General features: G+C 39.7%; 1 protein-coding gene across 1 annotated transcript in view; it reads left to right on the top strand.

Moving 5' to 3' along the window:
* The window catches only part of GPR146 (G protein-coupled receptor 146), a 46191-nt gene that overhangs the window by 16154 nt on the left and 11562 nt on the right, over window positions 1-18475 (top strand). Inside the window, exon 2 of the mRNA XM_030957973.1 lies at window positions 5949-5990. The gene's annotated coding sequence lies outside the window, so the exon portion shown is untranslated. The remainder of the gene's footprint in view (window positions 1-5948; window positions 5991-18475) is intronic.

The following is an 18475-nucleotide window of genomic DNA, read 5'->3' as shown; positions in this document are numbered from 1 at the left end:
GGCCACAGCACTGCCTCCAGACACCACCACCAGCTTTTAAATCCAGAATGACTCCACTGCCTTACACCAAAGTCAGAACCAGTTTGTTGCAATACCCTGGTAGGGAGTGGAAATAGGAGGAGGAAAAGAAACCTCACTCAGTCCATACAGGTTGGCAGGAAGTAGAATTGCCCAAAATCCATCAAGTAAAATTGCATGTTAATTGTAACGTAATTTTCAGTATTTGAATACAATTTCCTCTGCACTTTTCCGCTCCACAAGACACACCTGACAATTAGAAGCAGCTCTGCGGGTGCCCTCACACTGATCCACCTGCACGTTACCAACACACAGGTGTTGATTTGCCAAACTTAGCATCCTGCAGATGCTGTTCCAGCAGGTGCTGCTGGGGCCACTTCTATTTCAGACTGCACAAGCAGTTCACTGACTGGCCAACAGCTCTAAACTACATTTGGGAAAGCATCCCAGCTCTCAAACTTTGTTTAGTCTCTCTGAGAATCTAAGAATAATTAAATAAGGAAATTTATAAAATATCACTACAAACAAGCAGCTGTAGAAAGTGGAATTTAAGAATGTAATTAGATTATGATATTTATAAACTTAATCATAAAAAAAATTTCTAAAAATTAGAGCCTGTAAATGAATCTTCATTTATGTAACAAGCAGTAAGAAAAATCTCATAGGACGTGTAAGCAGTTGAGACTGACCTTCAATGACTGGGTGCATAAGCAAACCCTCTTGGGTGATTTTTCACTTCTGCTGTGTCTCAATATCTTCAATAAAAGGGTGGGTTTGCAAATGCTGGGGAATGTTTGGGGTTTTTTGTATTTAATGGACTACAGCCATGGCAAAGACTGCTTATCTTTTTTTTTTTTTTAATTTTACACATCTAAAGGTAACTTTAAAGATCAAGTATCTTTAGAAAGGACATGACACAGCTTTTATTCTGCCTGCTTACTCTAGACAAGTTACTCTTAAAAAATAATTTACAAAACAGCAAGGACATAAATTTCAACAGAAGACAAAGTGCCAAAAAATCCAAGGAATTACAGGGAGCTAACACACACTGCACATGTGAACCTAGAACTTAAAAGTTTTGTCTTGTATTAAAATGGACTAAATTAAGATTTCTCTAATGCAACAAGTTACAAAGAAGAACACTAAACTCTGATATTAATATTTACTGTTGTGGAGAACAGACATATATTAGCGAAGGCAGCATCTGCCACTTGGAAACCAGCCGAGTGACTTCAAACCTGGCAATTGTGCAAATCTGTGTGTACTATAACATAAAAATATTAATTGAGAAGCATATAAGTTAGGCTTGTCAGCCTTAATATTTTCTGGTGATTTGAATGGGGCCAGAGAATAAGATAAGTATCTTTACAAATCCAGTTGGCTTTACTTCAAATGCAAAAGTTTCTAAGCTGCACAAGAACAGGAGCCCTGTAAAATTAAATTTTGGATGCAAAGCCATCCCAGTACTGCTCATCATCTTGTACTCTGAATCCTGTCTACAGCAACAGTTTTTGGTGAGCTCACTGTACTTCCCTGAAATACTGTACAACATACAATTATTTTTGTAAGAATTTGGGGTTTGTTTTTTTGCATCAGAGCTACACTCATCTCTAATTATTGTATTTAAAACAAGTTCTGATTTTTTAAAATTTAAAATTTATACTAATGAAATATTTTCATTGGCACTGATAAGTTAAAGATTACTGGAGCTTTCTTTGCAGCTTTTAATCAAGCTGGTCAGTATTCCCCATTTAACAGTGCAGATCAGCTTAATTCATTTAGCAGCTAAAACTTGGAGTGAACAACGAGTATTTTCAAAACAAATACATCAAGTTAAATTAAGCAGGGGCAGTTGTGGTTCATCTGAATCATATGGCTCCAGATTTCAAATCTAAGCTAAGGAAATAGAGGTTATGACATCCTGCAGCTGCGACAAGTCGTGTTCATAAAGCAACATTAAATCAAGACCACTTGGCCAGTTCAGGCAGTTGCTTGTGTGGAAGTGAAAGATCCCATGGGAGCATTAAAAAAAAGAAAGGTTCTGGTGTCCCAGCCAAACCCCCCTTCCTTAACTTAATGCTACCAGGGACTAAGTTTCTTCAGAACAAATGACCATGGAAGCTTGTTGCCAAGTAATTGCTACTGATTTACTTACATCCAATAACGGGGAACAGGAATCGGACACTTGGCAAAATACACCAGCAAGTAAATTAGAAATGGTCCTCCCATGCTACACAAATGCCAAGTGCTTGAGGCTGCTCCTGGGTACTCTGGATTTCAGAAAGATCCTTTGGGTGATTTGATTGACCATAAGAACACACAGATGGCCACAGGGACACGTCAGTGGCAGGGAGAAGCAGCTGGAGCTTCCTTGAGGCAGTGGTGTGGGTGCTGCAAGTTAGGGGCACAGCACTACACAGATAATCAAGTTTTCCTTCAGCAGAGAGGCTCCGGAAGGAAGAAAGGATTGGGTCTGGAAATGTTATTTTCCAGTCTCCCGTTTTGCAGCACTCATCTCTGGAAGTAAGGCCAGGTGTGATGGAGCTCTGAGCAACCTGGTCTGGTGCGTCCACAGCAGTGGGGCTGAAGTGAATGATCTTTAAGGTTTCTTAAAACCCAGGCAGCTCTGGGAGTCTGTGATTTTAAGATCTATTTATTGATACAGTAAGTACTGATAAAATATCTGAGAGTTGGCATTTTCAATTAGAGCAGATGGAAAGACTTTTCCAAAATTTTGTGAGCAAGTACTGGTGGCTGAAACATTCACTGCTCCCCTGAGCACCAGGAAAAAAAGTGCCTGTAGCTTTCCCCTTTTTTTTCCCTTTCTTTTTTTTAAGCAGGGAGGAAGCATGAAACAGTAGTACTGATTGAGACTTTCATGACACTATCTGGATGCCAGTGTCATGCTGTGTAAACATGTGGATCCATTAGACAATTGTTGGTAGCAGTGAATTCTAAATTTGATCTAGTGATAGTACTCCTGCTGTTTGGGAAAAAAATGGGGTTGCGAAACCACACAAGGAAAATGCTTCAGACTTCTTAAAAAAAAAAAAAAAGCAAAGCACAGCATGAACAAGGATGTCCTGATGGCCTGCAGATCCTGACACAGAAGAAAACACCTGAGCTCTTTATAACTTTGTCAAACTTTGTCCAACCTGAAAGGATAAAAACATTTGCATAGAGAAAAATTCATGTCCGCATGCAGAATATGAAATCTTTTCCTTGCTAAAGGACAATCTGCACCAGTGATTTGTATCTCCTTGCACATTTCTTGTGTAAGCTCATGCTGGAACTACAGCTGGAGCTCTCCAGAATTCCCAGAGATGCTGGCTGGGGAAGGGAGTGGTACTTAACTGCCTTCCTTTGCTTTGTGCTGGCAAAGCAGCACTTCTTGCTTTGTAGTACTTAATGGCCTAAAACACACGTTGAAATTAACTCCCTCATTAGCTACATAGCTGTTACTCCTTATCACTTTCATTTCTCTTAATTATAGCACTGCAAAATTTTATGTTCTGATTTAGAATTCTGCATGATTAATATAATACATGAATTATATTTCTTAGAATATAAAACACAGGCCTCATGAATAAAAGTATAATTACACATGACCTTTGAAATCATACTCCATTCTTTAAGCTATCTAGAAATAACTATGCTTGTTCTGGCCATGCAACAATTTAATTTCAAACTGATTAACCAGCATTTTATTCCACTCAAGTTGCCTACATTAAAACAAAAACCAGTTGAGTTCAGCTCCCAGCAAAACTGCAAACCCACTTTAAGGCTGTCCCTATAGAACTTGTTATTCATCTCCACAGACTTACAGATGTGAAGAGCCCTGTGTACAGCTCAGCATTCCCATTATGATTCATGTTGTGATTTAATCAATCCTGAAACATTATTTACTACATAAAAGAAATTGTACTCCAACAGCAAGGATCAGAAAGCAAAAGAATCAATGCAGGAGGGCTACTGAGTAAGGGAGGAGGAAAGCAGTGAGTCAGTCACACGCTACCTTGGGAAGCTGCAGCAGGTCAGCAGCAGCAAAGCTGCTCTTTGGAGGCTGCTGGGTGACCACAGAACCTTTCTCCAGCCCAGCCCTGAGAGCTCCATGGGCACACAGCAGTGGTCCTTGGAAAGCAGATCCCAGCACTGCACATTGCTGTGCACATAAAGAAACTTGTGCAACTGTGCCAGCCGAACTCAACAACTCCCATGTCTAGTTCTAGTGATTCTCATGCCCACGTGGAGATGAGGCCACAGGACAGAATTAAAGCTCTGGAGGACTGCATTACGCAGGGAGAGCCGTCTCCTGCAGCCTGTCCTTACACAGCTGGAGCTCCCAGAGCTCCAGATGTGTCCCAGCTGTGTCCAGGTGGGACTTCAGCAGTGACAGGCACCAGGAGAAGCTCTCCACAATCAGTTTCTGCTCTGAAGCATGGGGCAGCTGTCCCACTACTTCCCTGAACGTGACTTAAATTTGCATGGAAGTATGAACAGAACAGCTGCTCCTTCTTTGCACGGATTTATGGCAGATTTATTTTTGTTCTTGAGAAGTGAGGCCAGCCAGAGACTGTGATGAGCCAGCCACTACTGCAGGGCTTTACAGCCACCAGAGGTGGTGTTGGGCATTTCCACCTGTGTGGCACATCACAAAGTCACGTTAGCCATGGAAATGCCTTTCTCATAGGACCAAGACCACATAAAAATAGTAACAGTTTGTCTTTCTATTTACTATTCTCTATCAAACTATGAAACTAAAATTGCAAGCAAAATACTGGTTGCACTGTTTGTTTTTCTTGGGCCCTTAAATGCCAACCACAAGATGTCAAATGGAGGGCAGAGAGAGGCCAAGGAGAGCAGGGGAGCTGGGGAGCCCTGATTGGAAAATGTGATAGTAACAACCATAACTGGTGCTGATAGTAGACAAAAAATCATTTGATCAGAATGAGATCAAATCTTTTACAGACCAGCTCTGCATCTCTCAATAAAACTTTAATACAAAAAAAGAATGAGGTGGCACAGACAACTATCTTAAAACATTTTTCCCAGATTAAGTATTCTACTTACCTCAAAATTCAGTCATAATTAAGTACCCTTGAACAAGTTAATCTCTCTTTTTAGGGGTGAATTAATCTACTCTTATTAAAGTTTGTCTTTCTCTACAAATATTACTGTTCAATCATTAATCTCAGCTCAAACCTCTTTAATTCCTTATATATGCCTGTTTATTTTTTCCCTACTGCAATACATATGGAAATCAGTGCTTTACTTATTTTTTCTTCTCCTTTAAATAAGTTGGATCTGATCTAAAGATACACGGAAATAGTGGTTATAAATTTTGAGTGGACAGATATATTACACTCCTTATAATGTAATAAAATATAATTCTCTATATTTTTTCCCCTTGGCATGCAAAGGAGTAAACACATACTCAGGAAAGTGAATTAATGTGACACTGTGTGCCAAACCCACCACTTTTAGCAGTAACAAACCAAAGTGACATTTATCGTGGTTTCACATTACAGAACAAATATTTCATATTGGGACTGTTACATGTCAGTTTTAACCCACCAAGCATGACATTTTTAATGAGGAGAAGGAAGTTATGGGTATATCTTTGGATCAATCTACAGCTTTTATTTAGGATCTTCAATTCACCTCACAAGTGTAAATAAAACCATCAGCCCCACTGTGAGGCATTACAGCATCAAACACCATGAACAATTATGTTACAGATTTTCTAATCACTGGATGAAAACACTGGGTATTGTAAATGCTACACAAAGATGGTATAGGGAGATGCAAGACAAAAAAAATGAAAGTGGTCTGTATTTACCAGATTTGATTAAATTTTGTTTTAATTTCTTTCAATCACCTAGAAGTAACTGTTTCACCTTTTTTTTTTTTTTTTCCTTTTCTCCTCCCAGTGGCTCCATCTCAGACTGACATTCTCCTGGGCTGCACCTCATGTAAGTAGAGCTGTAGCAATACAGTGTGATTATTACTGTGCATGCTTATTTCATCAATGTAAAACTGTGAAAATATTTACCAAAACTGGGACTTCTAGACCTGATACTTCTGTAAAAAGGTACTGGATTACCAAGACTGAAGACATAGCTAAGACAAATGGTATTAACTCTGAGATTGTCATTCTCAAAGATCACAAAGCTGCCATCTAAACAGTCTCATAAAGTTACATTCAATTTACTACATCTTGGTAAGTTTGTGAAATCTGCACTCTGTGGAAGGGTCCCATCATCCTTGATGCACTCCAGGGCTCTTTGCCAGGCGGGGAAACCTCTGGAGAAACAGCCTGGAGACATATCAGAGGGTTTAATTGGCATTACTTCTGCAAACTGCTTCCCAAGGCATGTGAAGCAGGAATGGAGGATGCAGTGCCTTCTTGGGAGAGCATCCTGACAGTTCAGCTTGCCTTGGAAGCCCACAGCCCCTGGCAATGAGTGTCATTAACAAGGGCTGAGCAGGGAGAAGGGGAAAGGCAAAGCCAAAGCCAAGCCCTTGTTGGCTCAGCAGGGAAGATGCACCTTTAGGAAAGACTTCTATGTAAACTTAATCTGTTTAGATTTAAAGGACAGACAGAAAATTTCATCTTGTCTTCTTCAAGAGGCCAATTAATTCCATTCATGTGAGCACTTATGGTGCAAACACCACCAATACTCTGGGGGTTATTTGCAGACAACAAAAGGCCATTCTTGGGTAAAAAGGGTGGCACCTGTTCAGCATAGAGAGGAACAGGGGACTTGTACAGCCCGGTCTAACAAGCAAAGGATGAGAAGCCAGGAATTATTTGATGTTAATTCCAGCTCTGCAAGTACCAGCTGCTGTTCTGTTACTCTCAGCAGGTCACCTGATCTTTTTCATATTCTCCTATGTACAATAAACATTTTGCTGCCCAGTGTCCCACTCCCAGTTTAACATTCTAGTTAAATGCACTGCCTCTCTTTACTTTGATAAAGTACAGTCAGCATCAATAGTAATACTTCTTAAAAATATCTTTCCAGCTATTGTGAAACAGGAGCTGACTGTTTATAGAATACTTATTTTTTATGTCAGTTTACCATAGGGCCTCTTTACCCACAGGCTTACAGCTGGAGGCCCCAAGGCATTTTTTGGGAGTGGAAACTTTTTGAGTTCAGCTCTTAACAAATTTCCAGCCTGCAGTATGTTTTTCATTAGTCTACATGGTGTTATAATAAATGATGCACTTCCTCTTTCATTTTATGATTTTTTTCTTTAAACATGCAACAATTTTTCTGTGTCTGTTTTTTATTACTTTCAATATACTCAACCACACTAATCTTAGAGACTGTGTATAAAAACAGAAAGGATATAATGAATAAGATATCAGCTACAGCAAGACAAGCTTTTAAGATGAAATTCTTCACTGAAGGCCAGTCATAAACCCATTACATGCATGCAGCTCCATGGGCAACTACTACTTTAGAGGCTATTGTTTAAAAAAAAGAAAATGTTACCCTAAAACCTAGAATTGGTGTAGAAGAGGCTCCTCTAACATACTCACCTGTGAGATACTCAGCTACAAAAGTCTGATCCCACAGGCAGTTCTCCACTACAGATCCCACTGTAGCTGTTTGTTTGCCTGATTTAAATACATTTTTAATATAGTTGATACATACACTTTTTTAAGACAGCCTTCCTCCTATATTTTTCCCTCTCTCTGTAATTTTTAATAAGAATGTATTCCTGGGGGCTGACAGCACCAGGAAATCCAGGCTATGCCAACAAGAAGAGATTCCAGTCCAACATCATCATGTCTGGCATACTGTGTTTCATTTACAAATCTTTGATTTCTAAACGAATGGCAGTTCAAAGTACACATGAAACACAGATACTTTCTGCTTATGTACATAGAGATGGTTAGAGATTAAACCACTTTTAATTAAAGACTTAAGCAGGTGTCAGTTCATGGTACTCTCTGAATTTGGTTTAAGAAGATGTATGTTCCAAAGTTACCCAGCAGCACATTAAATACAAGGAGAATCAAAGAGACTTTCCTAAACAAAGCCAAGAAAAGCTACTTTGTAAGAAGGTTTGAAGTTTGCTGCTACTGATCTGTCATTTATGGAACGTCACATACTTACTTGGGAAACATTTGAGAACACTTGAAAAATAAACAAACCCCCAGCAAACAGCCCCATGAGACAGAGCCCCGGGCCACACAAGATGTGTTCATCTCAGTGGGGTTTTGCTGTGCCTCTGTTTATGCATCTAACTACCCAGAGTTAATTTGCAGTATCAAGGCCTAAACCAGATAATTTAAGAGCATTCTGGACTCAAATAACAAGAGTTCAAACATGGAAATGGAACTACTTCCAAGGAATTTTTCTCTTTGTCATACTTCACAGTGAGAGCAATATGAGTGGTACCCTGTTTCACCATTACTCAACGATTCTTCATTTCTTTTTTAAAAATAAAATCCAAAGATTAATTTAAAGCCATCTGATGAAAATACCTTAATATTTACCTTCATATTTTGTTGTAATATATAGTGAATTTAAGCGATTTCAAAAGTTATCCTGGATGCTTCTCATTTCAAGATGTTAAATATTGGCTCTCAGAAATTTCCATTACACATTGTCTGACAATATTTGCTGCTCTGGAGTACATGAACTGACTTTTAATTCTTACAGAGGTAATGAAAATAAAATTTGTAGAAGTTGGGCATAGTTGACATTTTAGAATTTCGTATTTATTGCAAGTCCCTCCTTTCCAGGTCTATAAAGTAAGTGTAAAAAATGGTTAGAACTGCCAAATGTATAAATTCTCTGGATCCTTTCATCAGTTATAGCTATTCTCAGAATTGTCTCCTTATCACCCTTTAAAAATGAGGGCACCAGGACATCTTGGCAGCAGTGTTAGAGCTGACACCTGAGGACAGTAAAGGAGCACACCTGTAATCCTGGGATTTTATAACTAGTAAATCACAAGCTGAAGTCCCAAACCAGGAGCAGGCCATTACAGAGCTGTGGGAGAGGCAGAGCCAGGATCCACCAGCTGCAGTCAGGGGGATGCAGGACAAGCAGGGCACAAAGAGCAGAACAAAGGCTGCTGACCAGCCCAGGCTGTCATCTGCAGCAGTGAAATACCAGCCTAAATCCCAAATGCTGCTTTAGGGCAGCCACAGCACGGCTGCAAAGGCAAAGTTTAAAGTGGCACAGGATGGTTAACATGAAAGCACAATTTTTGGAGTTTCAACTGATCCTAAAGGGAAGACTGGGCACTCTTGTATAAACCAGCTTTCCCTTTTGCAGTTCCTTCCCCTACTTCTTTACTTTATTACAATATGGCATATAAAGAAATCTAAAAAATAGAAGATGGTAGAAACCAAGATTTGACTGCTTCAGCAATAAGGTACAAATCTGGAGTAACCATGAAGGCTCAAATTATAAAATATCCACCAGTGCAACCAATAGTTACACACGGCTCCTGAATTCTATCAAGCTGGCTGCAGACAGTGTAAGGAATCTCCCTTAGCCAGGAAGGAAAAATACCTAAATTCAGGTGAGATTCTTTTGTGCAGCTATGGCAGGCACAGGTTACAAAGTGGGGCTTTGTATGGCTGCTCCACCTCCAGCTTTATTTGCTGGGAGCTGGTTATGCAACTAACACAAAAGAAAATAACCATTTCTGGGTTGTTTCCCTTTGCAAGCCCTGGGCTGCCAGGAGGAACTCAGAGACTTCAAAAGCAGCTTCCCTTCTGTTGCTCTTTTGGTGTTTCTCTTTGAAGTGGCACCCTGAGTGGCTGCTCATTCACCAGTTTTGTAGGTAGCCTTTAAAGAAATACTTTCCACCCTTCAAGCTTAAGTACAGAAACACACAATTAATTAAACCAAGTTAGTGGTGTTACTATTTCAGCCTTTTGTTTCTACTTGGTGTCAGACTCTTAAGACGAAAGGACTCTTTGTAGTAGGATTTCAGACACTCTGGGGAAAATTGTGAACTTTAAGACTGATCTGATCTGGTTCGTGCAACACACGAACAATCTAAGGAAATCATTTAGCTACTGCTTAAAGGAAAATTCATTCTAAAATCCAGAAACAGAGTCAAACTTTGCAGTGTTACAGTGCTGTCTTTAACTGATGATTTAACCCTTTGTTTTGACATGCTGTTTTTAATCACTTTTTTCCCATCAAAAGAAGACTCAGCATAAAATATGGAATTTATGCAGAGTAGATTTCCTGGCTAGGAAATCTTTGGTAACAGATAAATGAACCACTAACCTGCCAAATGGCTCTAATGCAACAAAAATTGCATCTATTGCTGCTTATAATTGTAGAGACCAAACACCACATTATTGGTTTCCAAATATTTTCCTGGTGTGAAATGTTTGTAGACCAATCTCTTTCACCGGTGCCAAACTCCAGGAACATTCTCCAAGATGGTTTTAGTCCTTAAATTAAAAAAAAAAAATCCCACATTATGAAGAATTACTGTGCAGAAAAGATCTCAGTGAATCCATCTTACCATAATGGCTCACTCCCATTTCCACACACTGTGTGTGTTGTTTATTTTCATTCTTTGAGTATGGGATTTTATAGCCATAATTATCTCATTTTCTCATAGTACAAACAGTCCAATTTTCATTCATTAAGGTCAACGTTTTCATTGTATTCTTCCTCTGTTTTTTTCTTCCCGTTTAAAATTTGCTATGAACAATAAATACAATAGATTTATGCCATTAAAATATCTCTTTGGGTAGAGATTTATTCATAAATTGTTTTTTCACATGAGCATAGATCAAAAGTGGCAACAGTAAAATGAACAGCTAGAGGAAATTATGTTTTAACTCCTCAATCTTCAACCTCATCTTCAAAGATTTTTGTGCAACCAATTTCTCCAAAATCTGGAAGGCTTCAAGAAGTAATGTGCAGTCAAGCAGATTTTAGAAGCTGGTAGCACTTCATGGTCAGCTGACTGTGAAATCCTACTCACTACCACAGTCTGGAGCCTGCAAACTTGGTGCTTTACAACTTTTTTAAGGGGTTGAAGGGTGGGGAGACTGCAGCCAAGAATTTATTAAGGAGGACAGTAATACCCTGGACTTTTTCCTTTGCTTGTGCTTTCTCCTGATTCTCCTGTGCTGCAAAGTGAGCTGTAGTGCCTCCAGCCTGTCTGTAGTGCCTTCAGCCTGTCCTGTAAGCTTCACAAAACACACCCAGAGGGTTAAAGCCCTTCCTCCCTCCCCACCACCTGAGGTCTGCAGAGGCCTGAGCTGCTGCAAGCCTGGTAACAGGAAAAGGTTACCAGGAAAGCTGTGTATTATATCCTGTATGTTTGGATTAGCCCACAATAGCTAAATAAACTGATCTGATGTCTAATGACATTTTCAAACAGTAGCTAATAAAATTAGCCAAAGTATGCAGAGACAAAAGATGCACACAGACACACCAAAGAACATCTCTAATACATCCACACAAGCAATGAACTAATGGAATTTCAGCAGTTTGGCCACACCAATCAGGATCAGATATAAAGGAACTCAAGTTAAAAAACCTGCTGACTAGAAAAGACAGATACTCCTGCCTTGCCCATTATTACCACTCCTACTGATATGCAACTGTCCAGTTTTTGGCACAGAACCATGTTTTTGAAACAGAATCGTGGTCTTTTCTAAATAAAGTAAAAGGCATGCTACTGACATGAACCACAAGCTTAGAATACTTTGGGAGAGCTTCTGTGAATTAGCAGTCTGAGGGATTTTGACTAAAAATCACATGAGGATCCAGGGTCATGTCAGCAGAGGAAGGAGCTGTGAAGGAGGAGGTTCCCACTCCTGTAATGATGGAGCTGGCACAAGGAAGGTAACCCTGAGCTGCCTCAGCTGCTCAGAGCACTGCAGTGCCCCTCAGAATGAACTCTTTTCTTGTCCCATTGGACACCAAAAGGTGCCACTCTCTTTCTGGTGGCCCTCAGCAGAAAAGAATCTGTGCCTAGCTGTGAAACATCCATGAAACATCCAGCTTCCACAGCCAGTTTCACCAGAGCTCATCTGGAACGGCCCTCAGGGAGAACTGGGTGAATTCCTCAAACCAGAGACGCTGGTTCTGAGGAATGAATGTATGATTAATGGGGTTGCTGCACTGGTACAGTTGTGGTTGCCTTTTTTAAGTTTTCCATCAAAGTTCTTGCAACCTGAAATACTGTAGCAGATGAAAAATGAAAGGGACTCAAAGCTGTGCCCATATAAAAGGCAGTGCTAAAGCAACTAATCTAAAATGTGCAAATAAGTCTTCCTTACCTCAGCTGATTTGCACATTCACTTTCATTTTTTAATGCAATTACCAAAGCATTTTCAGACTTGTTATGACCAAATATGAACTTGCTGAATATTCACACTAAGATGAAACAGAAATAAACAGTCTTGAATGAATCCCATTAATACTACACCTTGCTTTACACTTGAAACAGTAATACTGAAAATGAAGGAATGTCAGTGGGGATTGGCTTCAGTCTGTGCAATGAACCAGGAGATCTTTGCTCAGAGTCTCTCTATCATGAACCACCAACTGCTTGCATTCCTTTGAAGGTACCAGCTTAAGATAAAAGTATACTGAGGAATATTTGTGATAATCCTTTAGATGAATAACCACTCTTTATAGACACTCTGCACATGGGTATGAAGGGCTGAAACACATATACTAATTCACTAATATTATAGTGATGCTTCAATGAAACCACTTCAGCTCATAAAAATAATGCTCTGGCAACCACAGTCCTGAATAACTACTTTCACTTTAACCTTGTGATTTGTTTAATCCACCTGAATCACTGACTCTGCCTAAGTTACTGCACAGAGCAGTCGTGGAAGGTGAACTTCCAAAAGTCATTATAATGTCAAACAAAATTGAACAGAACTTTGTTTTGGTCTTATTTAGCTTCTGTAAGTAAAAACTACTACTAAAATTGTCTATCAGTTAGATGTAACAGCATGTTAGGGACATTAGCACCTTAAACACATAATGGCTTAAACATCTGAATCACTACAGATTATTCTGTAAACAAAAACCTGCACTGTTTGTATCCCATTTTCATATTACCAAAGTTACCTGTAGTTATGAACTTCAGGGCTGTGCATTCACTTTACAGAACCATCAGCCACGAGAGAGATAACTGGGGTAAGGTGGACAGGGAACTGCCATATTTAATTCAGTGTATGAATCAAGCCAAAAGCATTGAACAGTACAATGCATCTGAAAATGAATCTTGTGAGGAGGCCTCCAAGGCTTCTGTGATCCCTGCTGCTTAGTGGTGACAAAAAAAAACTGCATTATGTTCTGTGTGTTTCATACTCACACCAGACATCTGTCCAGCTGAACCTCTACCATGTGCACAGCAAAAATATCTGGCTTGTGCTTAAAGGTGTTTTAGGTCTGGGCTAATTTACCTGGCAGGTCACAGAAGAGGCTCCACCTTCACTGAGGTTTGTGCTTGCTGACTTTGCAATGAGGCACAGTTAAAAAATAAGTCACTAAAATAAACCTCAACATTTCCCTCAGTCCCCTTGCAGCTGTGTGGCCAGGACCAAGTCTCAGCACAAAACCCCATCCATAGATCTGCCCAAGGATTCTTCATTCATTTTAGGGTTAATCTCCTTTATGGCTGATAAGTAGAAGCATATCTTAAACTTCACTGCTTTGGGGAGGCCAGAAAACACAAGAAATACCTAGAAAAGTTCTATAAGCATGGATATTGTTGAAATGTGCTTTATGGTCGAAGCACAACAATCTCCTCTTCCCCACAAGTTCCCCAAGTAACTCCAGGTGTTCCATTAACACTTGTTACTACAAGCTGTAGTTACACAGCATCATTGTGTCAGGGATTCTGTATCTCTACACTCCAGCAAACCTTGCAGAAAGTCTGCTGGACAAACCCAACCAGGAAAATGGAAACAGTGTTAGGTTATGAGCACTGCAGCCTGAAAGAACTGATGGACTGGCAGGGCCTATGAGAGCAAGCAGTTGCCTCTATAAACCAGGAGAGCAGCAGACTCAAAGGAGCCACATTATTACCCCCTGCTCTCCCTGGAGACCAAAGGAGTGCTATTCCATCTCCCAATCTCTGCATTTTTGTCCTGCAAAAAGCTGATATGCTAAAGTTTATGAGGTAGAATTTCAAAAGGAAAGCACACTTCCCCTTCAATTCAAGCCCAACTGTCACTGGTATTATCAAATATAAATCAACAACACAGCTTGGGTTTTCTTCTCTGTGTTTCAAAATACAAACCATACATAATGGCTTAACCAAATGAGTGATAAGTATGAAATAATACAAGCATAAAAAAAAGGAAAAGTCATAATCTTGGGCTGCCCCACACTGTCTCCTCAAAGAAATATTACTTCAGAGATTAAAGAAGTGCTTGTTTATTTAACAGTTTGACCAATCTCCAACAATGGAAAATCTAATGGAAAATACTTATAGGGGACGTACTAGCAGAGCTGCTGTGTGATAGACATTGTAAATAGAGACTTGGGGGGGTTTAACTTTAATATAAACAATAGAAGATCAGCCAAAGGGAACAAAAAATAAATGAACTAAGCAAATACTTAGATCATAAATACCAACACTTAGAACGTTCTCAGGTGTTAACCTTAGAGCCTGTCTTGGAGTCCTGTTGTGAAGTTTTAGCTTCTAAGAAACTGCAAAATTAAAAATAAGCAACTAATGGTATAGAATAACAAAACACATTTATATTACATAGACTAAAGAAGATTCACATGCTAACATGAAAGACAAGTTCTTCATTCATTTTATGGGTCAACTCCTTTATGGTTAGTAAGTAAAATCATGTATTCAACCTTACTGCTTTGGGGAGGAAGGAAAACACATAAATTATTTCTTCATCACAGTTTAAAAAGGCAAATTATTTAAGGACTGTTTGTATTCAAGCTAAATAGATGGAATCATGATGTTACAGGCTTTTTATTCAAATGCAAAGAATTTACCTACCACCTCATTAAAGTCAGATGATAGAGCAGCACCATTTTCCTTACATGATTCTTTTTCCCCCCAATTAAAATGTTTCTTGTGAATGCATAAAAGAATTCTGAGGTTTACAGTATTTTTTAAAGCTCACATTGGCTCTTTTTCAAGTCTAATGTTGGTTACTGTCTAAATCTCCAGAGGCCAAGTGGATGTAGGAGGGTTTTGGTAAACAGCATTGTGTTTCCGAGGTGGGGGGATGACACTCCTGGCACACACAGTTGTGATGAGCAGCTCTGAAGAAAATCACATCTCACTAACATAATATTTTTGTCAGCTTGGCTCATTCTGGCCCTGACTCTGTTAATGTGCACAGAGTAGCTGCTCTGATGATCAAATTCTTTTCCTGTACCAAAGCTCTCTGGGTTTGATGCAGCCGCTGTTTGTCTCCCGTTACGTAACAACACCAAAGGCTGAACTGTTCCCCGAACCGCAGCGTGTCCTTTCCCTCTGTCCTTTCCAAAAAAAAAACCCTCTCCAAACCCTTTCACAACCAGGGGCAGGGTACAGAGCACCGTGCCTAGGGCAGGTTTTGCCAGAGCTCCAATGAGAGCGTGTGGCTGCAGCTTAGGGGATTATGAGCACGTATGTGCAGGGCAGTCACATGTGCCCACAGTGTCCAGTGCCACGCCGAGGGCACCGCGGCCACAGCGGCTCCCAGGGTTTTACTCTGCCCCAGAAACGAGGCACTGCACTCTCTGCTGAGCTCACTCACAGAAGGGGCTGGCTTGATGGGCAAAATGTTTCTGCGACAGCAAGGCAGTGCCTCCCAGGTGAGATTTTAAGCAGTTCTCCTTTTAGATTGCTTTCGGCTTTTAAGAGCCTAGAAAGAATTTACATAAATGCATCTAAGCCTTGCATCAGTAGAAATGAATAGTGCTGTCATTAGAAGACAATGTTTGAGTTTTAGATAACAGTTCTTTAGGGAAAACATCACTGTTTGAATTTGCCACACTCCCACTTTTATCTGGTTGGCCAAAACAAAGTTATAGTTGCTTTTCTTGTGCATATCAATTTTCATGCACATTAGGCTAGATTTCTCACTGTTTCTTTAGGCAATAACTATGTGCTTTAATTTTTTTTATTTATTGCTCTGAATATACAAGATCTTTATGTTTCTGTATATTAAATCTAGAAGTATTACAGAAGAGAAGTATAGCAGAGGAATTGATCAAAAGTTAATCCAATTAGTCTTTAAGAGAGAAAAAAAGTTCTCAGTGAAAGTGAGATCCTTATGAATCTTTTATTCATAGGATAGTAATGAACATGCAGCAAACCATACAGTGAAATATTACTGCAAAGCAGATAGACACAGTGGTAACTAATTAACTAATTAATCACAATTAAGTTGCATTTCCATTTATATTATAAAAGGAGGTAAGCCAAAGGCAAACTTCAAAGCACCAAAAATTTCCTGACTGCTTTCAGCAGACGCTTTGAATAAGCAGAATGACTGCTGTTCTTTTAGCCTCCATAAGCATTTTTAACTACACTAATCACTGTGATTTTTGCAAATCTGTTTTCTACTGTATGTAGCAGAACACCTACTTTCCCTTAGGGCTCTGTCAGCTGAACTTTGTTCTGATAGAAATGCTAAAGCAGCATAAAAGGCAGCACCCTATTTGTCATGCCAGCATCACATCTGGCAGGGGTTTGATTGGCTCCATCATTTAAGTCTGAGCAAAATTCCATGGATTTCTACACAAGTCAGACTGATTCTGAAGTGATGCAAAAAAGTTAATCAAATGTCTGGTCAAAGTGATTCATGTAAACATCAATGTTTGTGATTAGCACATCAGACTGATTAGTCTCAACTCCTGCATGCAGGATCTGAACATCAGATAAGAGGTTATCAGATTATTCTGCATATTTTCCACAACAGCCACAACAAGTAGAGCTCATTTAGGTGAAGACAGACCAGCAGGCTCCAGTGGCCTCCCTACAAACCGTGCTTTACTGTTCTCAGCACCCAGTGCCTGTGTGGGCTCTGTCAAAACAACCATTTATCAATCATTAGTAAGAAACTGGCTCTCTGACAAACTAATTACTCCTCAGGCTTCCACCCATTAGCACAGGAGGAAGCAGATTATACATTTATTTCTATTGTGGGCTGACCTCAGCTGGGCACCAGGTACCCAGCAGAGCCATGCTCTCACTCCCCTCCATGGCTGGACAGGGAGAGAAAACAGAACTCAAGGCTCATGGGTTGAGAGGAGAGGGAGAGATCACTCACCCATCCTGAACAAAACAGACTCAACTTACAAAAAAATTAATTCATTAACCATCAAAGTAGAACAGGGTAATGAGAAATAAAACTGAACACCTTCCCAAAAGCTTGCCATGCAAACCAAATATCAGGGCTCCTGCAGTAACAAAGGTGCTAGAGAAGTTATTTTTGCTCCCTGAAGCAGGCAAGACTTACTAAAAACAGCATGTTACCTATAGAGGACACTAAGAAATCTCTACTAAAAGTCTGTCCAAATTTTTAGAGAGTTAATTGCTGTATGGCATGTGAATGGATACACTGCAGTTAGTAAGCACTAGTACTTATTTCTATGTCATTAACGTGGCTGTAATTCCAGGAATTTGTACAAGTTCTAACCATGGCTTTCCAGAATATCATGGAATGGATGCAGTGTGGGCAGCAGGTGGCTACTGGTAGTAGACTCCAGGTGTGACTTCACAGATGGTTTTGTAATGAGAGGCTTTAGGTTTAAAGAGTCCAGGTTTACAGAGGTCTCAGACTCCTTTACACATTTCTTCCCACAAAATTACTTTGGTTTTTTTTTTTTTTTTTTTTTCCCTTGGAAATATTTGTCCAGCCTCATGTTGCCCTGGAAAAACAATACCCATTAAGAGTACCTAAGGAAGCATCCCCATCCACAGGTCTGTGGAAGGATGGCCAAGGACTCAAATGAAATCATCAACTACTTAATCCTGTCAAACTCTTTGTTAGCATCTCAGAACAGAACGTGCTTAAGGGTTATTTTGAAGTTTGATATATACATACAGCTGCAGTGGGGAGTCTTAGAAGAAATTGAGTTTATTGGTAGAACATTTTGACGACTAAGGGATAAAAGCTCCCTGTCACTGATGAAGTGGAGTGAGGAGTAGCACATGGCAAGCAATAGATGGACAAATCAGAACTCATTCATGTCAGAAAGATGCCTCAAGCCCCTGGTAAATGAAAGTTCTTATTCTAAATCTTGCCATCTAATAATAACCAACCTTAGATCAGCATTAATATTGTACCAGACCCCCTGGAATGTAAATTTATAGTATTTTATTCACACATTATAAATGGAATAAGATGTAATCAGTAATTATGCAAGTTCATCCAGAAGGCAGCTAGAAAATGCTATTTCCTTCACCAAGCAGTGAAAATTAAAAGCCACAGGAGTGTCAGGAACAAGATGTCTCAGACTTGCCAGCA

The sequence above is a fragment of the Camarhynchus parvulus genome, chromosome 14 (genome assembly GCF_901933205.1).
Source record: "Camarhynchus parvulus chromosome 14, STF_HiC, whole genome shotgun sequence".
Classification (NCBI taxonomy): Eukaryota; Metazoa; Chordata; class Aves; order Passeriformes; family Thraupidae; genus Camarhynchus; species Camarhynchus parvulus.
This window is presented reverse-complemented; position numbering and strand designations above follow the sequence as displayed.